Source organism: Herpailurus yagouaroundi, unplaced genomic scaffold (genome assembly GCF_014898765.1).
Source record: "Herpailurus yagouaroundi ecotype Mexico unplaced genomic scaffold, PumYag 162, whole genome shotgun sequence".
NCBI lineage: Eukaryota > Metazoa > Chordata > Mammalia > Carnivora > Felidae > Herpailurus > Herpailurus yagouaroundi.
This window is the reverse complement of record NW_024412403.1, coordinates 14,497,235-14,505,444: the sequence shown is the minus strand read 5'-3', so window position 1 is coordinate 14,505,444 and position 8,210 is coordinate 14,497,235.

Genomic DNA, 8,210 nt, shown 5'->3' with positions numbered 1-8,210 from the left:
ATAAGGTCAGTAGAGCATAATAGATAAGAATGAAACTTCTGAAATCAGCTCTCTGGGTTCAAATCTTACCTCTATCACTTATAGCTTTGTGACTTTAACAGTAGGCTCCGCTTGCATGTGGGATGGTAACAGTAACACCTACCCCACAAGACAATTTTGAAGAGTCAAATTAGCTAGTGTGTGTCAAACTCTTACAACACTGTCTGGCACGTAGTAGGGACTAGAATATCCTTTGCTCTTATTATCATTTATTTCATCCCCAAACTGTTTTCCTGGCTATAAGCTTTAGTGGAGAGCGGATGAGTTGAACAAGAGCGGTCAGACATACTTAAGTCCTCATGTAGGGGTCTTGGGTCATTGCAAAGGAAAGAGAAACCCTACATTAAGGCTCTGCATCTAAAAGTGGAGAAAGGGGCACCTGGGGGGCTCAGTCGGTTAAGCGTCTGACGTCAGCTCCGGTTATGATCTCATGGTCCATCGGTTTGAGCCCCACATCAGGCTCTGTGCTGACACCTCAGAGCCTGGAGCCTGCTTTGGATTCTGTGTCTCCCTCTCTCTCTGCCCCTTCTCTACTCAAGCTCTGTATCTCTTTCTCTCTCTCTCTCTCTCTCTCTCTCTCAAAAGTAGATAAACATTAAAAAAATTTAATAAAATAAAATAAAATAAAATAAAAGTAGAGAAAGGCACACTCTGATTTTCCTGAGAAGGAGCAAGTCCCATGAGTGACCCAAGAAACACAACACCAGCAGGTAGAGAATACACTTGGTGCCTACCGGATGGATTTGAGTGCAGGCTCATGATTTTCCCTCGCACAGCGAAAAACTTTTCTGGCTGTAAAGCCACAAAGATATAGCACTGGATGGCAGGTAATGGATTGACCAGAGGAGTTTTTTGGTTAATGGCAATGGAAACTGGCAACCTGCATTATGCAGACACAGATGTCAGCACAGGACAGATGAAGGCATTCCCTTTCAATCAAAAGCATACCTCCGCACAATAAAGTCAACCTCAAGAGGGGCAGGAGAGGTGAAGGCTTTAATTCAAGTGAGCTTTCATTCTGAAGACTAGAATGTCGTTGAATTTTGTTGTTGGCCTGGAAGGGACAAGAAGAAATGGTGTGCCGTCAGGTGGAAATGGCAATCCAAGATAGAATTTGGTAAAATATGAAAACAAAACATAGGGGTACACTTGTAAAGATTGATCTTATAAAAATGTCACCTGGGTTATGCATTTCAAATAAAATGAATTGTTTTAGCTGAAAAGACATATTGGGCAATATTATATATCTCATACTTTAAATAAAATTTACCCCTTAGCACTTGTGTTTTTCCAAAGCTAAACTGAGTAGCTTTTTCATCTGCAATGGGCAGATGAACTTGAGGTTATTATTAAGCCCAAAACGATTGGAATCAATTAAAGTCTGCACAGTTTTTGTGATTTCATAGAACTCCATTATGGAATTTAAATTTGAGTCCTCAGTGAGAGAGGGCTTTAAAACCAAGTCAGCTGTCATTCAATGAACATGATCTGACTGAAAACCTTGACACAACAGCAGAGCAATTTGGGTTCTGAAGGCTTCATGCTGCCTAACGAAATGAGAGTTTTGCAGTTGGCGTTGTTCGTAGTTAATGCAAAATAATTTGCAATACGCGCAACTTTGCCTGTGACTTGCCTCGCCTCCTACGGAGGAAATATAAAACACCTCATGGAAACAGTGATATTCGAACTCAGGGAAGTATCTTCCTCTTCTACGCCATCCTCCCTGACACCATGACCTACGACAGCAACTGCTATGGGGGCTATGGCCGTGGCTACGGCTCTGGCTGTCACGGGTACGGTGGCTACGGATATGGCTGCTGCAGCCCATCCTGCTATGGTAGATATTGGTCATATGGATTGTACTGAAAAATTCTAGAACCCCTGGACTCCCAAGACGTGTCCTCCTGCGAAACATGGATTCTACTTCTGGTCGTATTCATCCCATGCTATCTCTTCAAAGTAGCAAAATCCTCAATCCAGGCTATGGTGAAAGAAAGGTGTCGTCTTTCTCTGGCTCCATCATGCAAGCTCATACAGAGTATCTTTTAAAATGCAACAAAAGTTTTCTTCTTGATCTCTAAGTACGTCTTTCAGTGAATTGAATCTTTTTTGCAAAGATGCTGTCACATTTATTTATTTTCACTGTCATTATTGCCCATGGATGATTACAAGATAAAAATGTGTGTGTTGGTTACTATCCCAGGTTGACACTACTTTCCTCCATCTGTTTTTTTTTTTTCTATCTTTTTCTTTTGTCTCTTTAAATATCTTCCATTCTATTTAAAGCTGAGCCTCCATGTGACACGGTTGGTTGCTTCCCCCTCAATAAATTTGGCTTCTCTTTAATTTGCAGGCAAAATAGTTCAAAACACACCTGAAGTCTGGTAGCTGCACGAGGCTGGCCGGCTGCCCTGGTTTCCCCAGGACCCAGAGGAACACACCCACTCGTTAAGTGGTGCTTCTGTGAGTTTTCCAGGCGTCTGCTTTCTAGTGGCTTCATCACAAGAAAGCTTCTCAGGTGCCTGATGTCATTTGTATAGAACTCATGCCCAGCCTGAAAGTGGACCTAGGGAGTGTTGGACCAGCCCTGAGAACCTGGCTGTCTTTAGTAAATTTCTTTATGTGAGATCATTTCGATTACGGAGTCCATTTCATATATCCACTCGGTCTCTCATTCGTTCAGTACTCTGTGTTTAAAGGATGCCAGGCATGCCGCTGTGTTGGAAAGAGAGCATTTTGTAGATGGTCATTTGAGATTGTTCCTGTTGTCATGTTACTGAATTTTATATGGATGTACCATCGATTACACATTGATACCTACGTAATATTAAAATATGGAAGTGGAATATTCTAGTGTTTTTAAATTTGTCCCAAATGAAGAATTGAAGTGTGTTTTCACCCTATGTATATAAAACTAAAGATTCTCAACATTAATTGGTAAAAACAAACTGCTGAAATTAAGAAGGATATAGGTTAGCCAAATTTTAAGAATAAAGTATATAACTAAATAATAGGATCCAGATTGATTTAAAAAATAAAAAAAAAATGATTTGGTGAACATAATAAATATTACCTTTTTTTCCAATAATTAAAATAAACTGAATTTAGAGCCAAAACTTCAAATCTATGTATTACAAAATCTTAAAAATTTTTCTAACATGTTAAGGCAGAGCCTATAAAAATGTGAGTTCTTACTGTTATAAATAATTTTGTGTGTTTCTTCAAGATTATTTATTTATTTTGAGAGAGGGAAGGCACATGTGCAAGCAGGAGAGGGGCAGAGAGAGAAGGAGAGGGAGAATCCCAAGCAGGCTCATGCTCTCAGTGTAAAGCTGGACACGGGTCCCAAACTCACAAACCACGAAATCATGACCTGAGCTGAAATCAAGGGTCGACTGCCTAACCTTATGAGCCACCCAGGTGCCCCAATTTTGTATGTTTTAATATTCAATGATTATTTAATAGTAATTAATGCGTGTAACAAATTGTAAGTAAAGTCTTATCTTCAAATGCTGGATGCAGCCTCCAAATATTTACTGGTATAGTTTTCTTTTTTTAAGTTTGAAGAACACTGGGGTGTCTGGGTGGCTCAGTCTGTTAAGTGTCTGACTTCAGTTCAGGTCATGACCTCACGGTATGTGGGTTCAAGCCCTGTGTCAGGCTTTGTGCTGACAGCTCAGAGCCTGGGGCCTGTTTTGGATTCTGTGTCTACCTCTTTCTCTCTGCTCCTCCCTGACTCGTGCTCTGTCTCTCTGTCTCAAAAATAAATAAACGTTAATTTTTTTTTTTAAGTTTGAAGATCACTGCTCTAGACCAGGGCTTACCAGACTGTGGTCTGTTGCCACTTGTGGGACCCAGAGACCCTTTCAAGGGGTTCGTAAGCCCCCAAAGTATTCTCATAATATATGTATTTACCTATTCCACTCTAATAACCCCATGAATATGCCCTAGAGTTTTCCAGATATATGCTTTGCATGACTCGCTGCCACAATAGACTGACGAAGCAGATATGAGAAACCCATGGCCCATGTTTCTTCTGCCACTATTTCAAGAAAGTCTTCCTGGAAAAATCCAAGCACAACTTTAAAGCCAATGTGAGTATATGGGAACGCAAAAGGTGAAATGAGGGAGGAGAACCAGCACATAGGTTGGGATTGCTAAATAAATGCTTCATTGCATAGTATAATGGTGTAGTCCTATAGAAAGTTACGGTCAACAAATAAGCTGAACTCTCAAGAGGAAAAAATGCAGCTTTGTATTCACTCTTTAACAGAAATATAGTCAGTTCATCGTCAGTAAGTAGTAGAAAATATTATTTGGTGTGAGGAATTGTTTGCCTGAAGGAAAGGAATTATAGAATTTAAAAGATATTTTACTTCAGCTAACCACACTTTTATCACTTCCTCTCTCAGAGAGCCTCTAAATTCCTTGACTGTATATGTAGATATGCAATAGAAATTACTATTGTAAGAAAACAAAACAAAAACAAAGCAAAAAAAAACAAGGAAAATTGAGTCCAGGCGCTTGGATATCAACAACATTTCAAGGAACCTAAGTACAGACTTTAATAACAAAACGTGAGTGAGAAGATCTCTAAAATATAAAAAGAATCTAAAGACCTGTGACATGATTATTGTATTCCAAAAGAAATAGTTAATAATATTTTCTGTAAGGACATCTTCTGGCTTATTGAAACAAGTGTTTCGTGAAGTTTTATTATTCAAACTTCGCCTGAAGTATGAGGCCATGCTGCCTCATACACCACAGAAGGTGTGTAAAATGCCACACGCAGATGGTGACATTCAAACTGAGGAAAATCATTCCCTGCTCCTCAGTGGAAACTTCTATTCCTGACACCCTGCACTGTAACCACCACCATGATGGCAGCCTGGGCTATGGCTCTGACTCAGCCATAGGCTGGATGTGGCCATGGAGGCTGCTGCCCATCTTGCTGTGCAGACAGTGGCCCCATGAATTCTACTGAGGAATATCCAAGCAGCTCAGCCTACAGTACTCCTTCACCTGTGATTTCCTGACTCAGCTTCCATGGTTTTTCCCAAGAGCAATTCTATTCTCTATACAAATTGTGACAAGCTCATCCATGATAATCTGAAAAACACAAAGTTCAGATCTGATGTCCTTCTCAGTTGATGAAGATGGCCAGGACCGTGTCGAAAATTATAGATAAGTCCTACCTTTGAGACTGTATTACCAAAGTAACTTTGGTACTGTGTTTTCTGGTTTTGATCAATATATTGCATAATGGAAAAGTTTAAGTTAACTTTTGGATGAACTTGTTTTTTTCATTTTTGGTATTATTTCACTTAGATCGACTTGCAGGTCTCTGTGGGGAACTGTCTTTGGATGTCGCCTTTGTTGTTATTCTGAGATGATCATTTTCAAAAAGGTAAGGATATGGCCATCATTCCTTTATAACAACATCAATATAAAAACTTTGCTTTCATATACACCGATAGGCAGCACTACTATTCATATATAAACAAGTTAAATGTCACTTCACATAATAATAGCACCATTTTCTATTAACCCATGTTACAGGTGTCTGTCTTTGGCTTTTTTTTTATAACCCCACAGTTCAGTTGTATGATTCAGATATGTGCCTTTGGTTACCTATAAGTGGTTCATTCTGCCTTTCATACTCCTCCCTCTTCTTCTGAGCTCAACGGCAAAAGAGTACAATACATAGCTGCAAACTGGTAGGTCACTTCCATTTTAGAGATCTATCGGAAAAAGCCACCTGGCTCCCTTCTTAATAAACAGCGTTTTAACAAGCTGGATCATCACCTTTCATTTGCATTCGGGGTATTAAGCTTCTTATTCCAACTTCTAATTGGAAGAAAACAAAACGTCTCAATTTTTTTTAGAGTTTATTTATTTTGAGAGAGACAGAGACAGCATGAGTGGGGGAGGGGCAGAGAGCGAGGGAAAGAGAGAGAATCCCAAGAAGGCTGCTCGCTGCTGGAGGTCAGCCTCAATCCCACAAACCGTGAGATCATGACCTGAACCAAAACCAAGAGTTGGACACTTAACCTACTGAGCCACCCAAGGGCCCCTCTTTTCTTAATTATCCTAGCTTTCTTACTCAAGCAAATGAGCCAAAGAAATCTCCATAAGACACCAATGAGGAGTAATGTTTCTGAACATCCAGACAGTATTCTCAGCTATCAACACACGTGGCTGAAAGCACTCTAGACATTTCAAAAACATTTCAACATACATTTCAGGAAGTATGTATGCTTTATATTATATCACATTATATTTTAAGAAGTCCTCTTCCTTTGTCTCAGCAACTGAAACAACTCAAGGAATTCACCTCTGAATTTTTCTCTGGGATAGTAGATGTTTCTCAAAGGCTCTATATAACTGACACACACTCAAGTAATGAATAATGAAGAAGATATTACTTCACATAAGATCACTGCTAAAGGATTGGAGCCTGGCAGTGAGAAGAGTTGCTGGAACATAGTGGTGCCTAATAAATATTTTTAATGAAGAAATTCACGACAGTGAACAGTGTTGAAAAATGTCTCCCTGGAATTTTATATTCTACTTGAGCAAAAAATGGGAATGTAAGGATATAAGCTATCTCTGGGGTCTTAATGTACTGATAATGTTATTTCTCCCAGAAAGTATTGATTGTGCCTTTATGTGCTCCCTGTGCATCACTCAGAATGGAACATAGTTTTATCTTAAGAGGGACATTCTCAGTCCCTCACCCAACTCTATTATGACTGAGAGACTGAGGACAATGAGAATGACAGATCACTCTTAACACTTAAATTTGTTTAATGTTTACTTATTTTTGAAAAAGAGACAGACAGAATGCAAGCAGGGGAGGGGCAGAGAGAGAGGGAGACACAGAATCCGAAGCAGGCTCCAGGTTCCAAGCTGTCAGCACAGAGCCCAACGTGGAACTTGAACTCATGAACCATGATATCATGACCTGAGCAGAAGTCGGATGCTTAACCAACTGAGCCACCCAGGCGTCCAGATCACTCTCAATACTTAGATAAAGTCAAAACTACCTTTTAAAAATAGAATAAGATAACTTTTATTAACTCAGCCATGTTTATGCTGCTTTTCAGGAGAGATTCCATTTGAAGATCATCGCATATAGCTAGGTTTTGGTCAACATCACTGTGTCTTCCTTTTTTCAAACCAATTTCTTTTGCTTCCTTCATCTAGTTTCTGGCCAATGTCACTAAGAAGCACTTCAAATGCTACATTTCAATGTTCATCTTAAAGTCTAACCTGGCTCAAAGCCTCTCCTAAGAGAGAACTTAGCTGTTTCATGAGTGAGAAATGTTCTCTGTCTGCATCATATACACCTGTCCAGTTGCCTTCAGAACAGAATTCAAAACTCACGCAAGTAATGATGTGTTCCTGATGCTGATACTCAGCTACTTTGTGAGGATACTTCACTCCAGATACCCTCCCTCCCCCACTGGGCAACTGTAAGATCAATGGAACCAAGGGATTCAGAAGGTGAATGGTAGAGAAGTCTCCAAATCTCTACTCTGACAAGAGGGGACCACTACATTGAAACGAATGTGACACACTATGACAGAGAAAAGCAAAAAATCCTTCTGTTCTGCCCATTCTCTGTAGAAAGATCAACTTTTTTTTTCTTTTTCAACAGTTTGTGGTATAATTGATATGCAAAAAAAACCTTCACAGATTTAAAGTATATGTTGTAATGGGTTTCAGCATATTATTACACAGTCACAATCAAGATAATAAATATATCTTTCACCTCCAAAAGTTTCCTCCTGCTCTTTTGGGGTTTTTTTGTTATTGAAGTAAAAACACTTAACATAAGATCTACACTCTTGTCAAAATTTTAAGTGCACAATATGAACTATAGTCACAAAGCTGTATAGCAGGTCTCTCGAACTTATTTCTGTTGCATAATTGAAACTTAATACACTTTGAACAGCAACTTCCTGTTTCCCTCTCCCCACAAACCTTGTCTACCACCATTTATCCTCCATTTCAATGGGTGTGACTATCTCATGAGATGCCTCACCTAAGAATCATGCACTATTCCCTTCTGTGACTGACTTACTTCACTTATCAGAATGTCAGAATGTTCTTGTCAGAACTCAGCAGGTTCATCTACGTTGTCACAAATGACAGAATTAAAAAAAAAA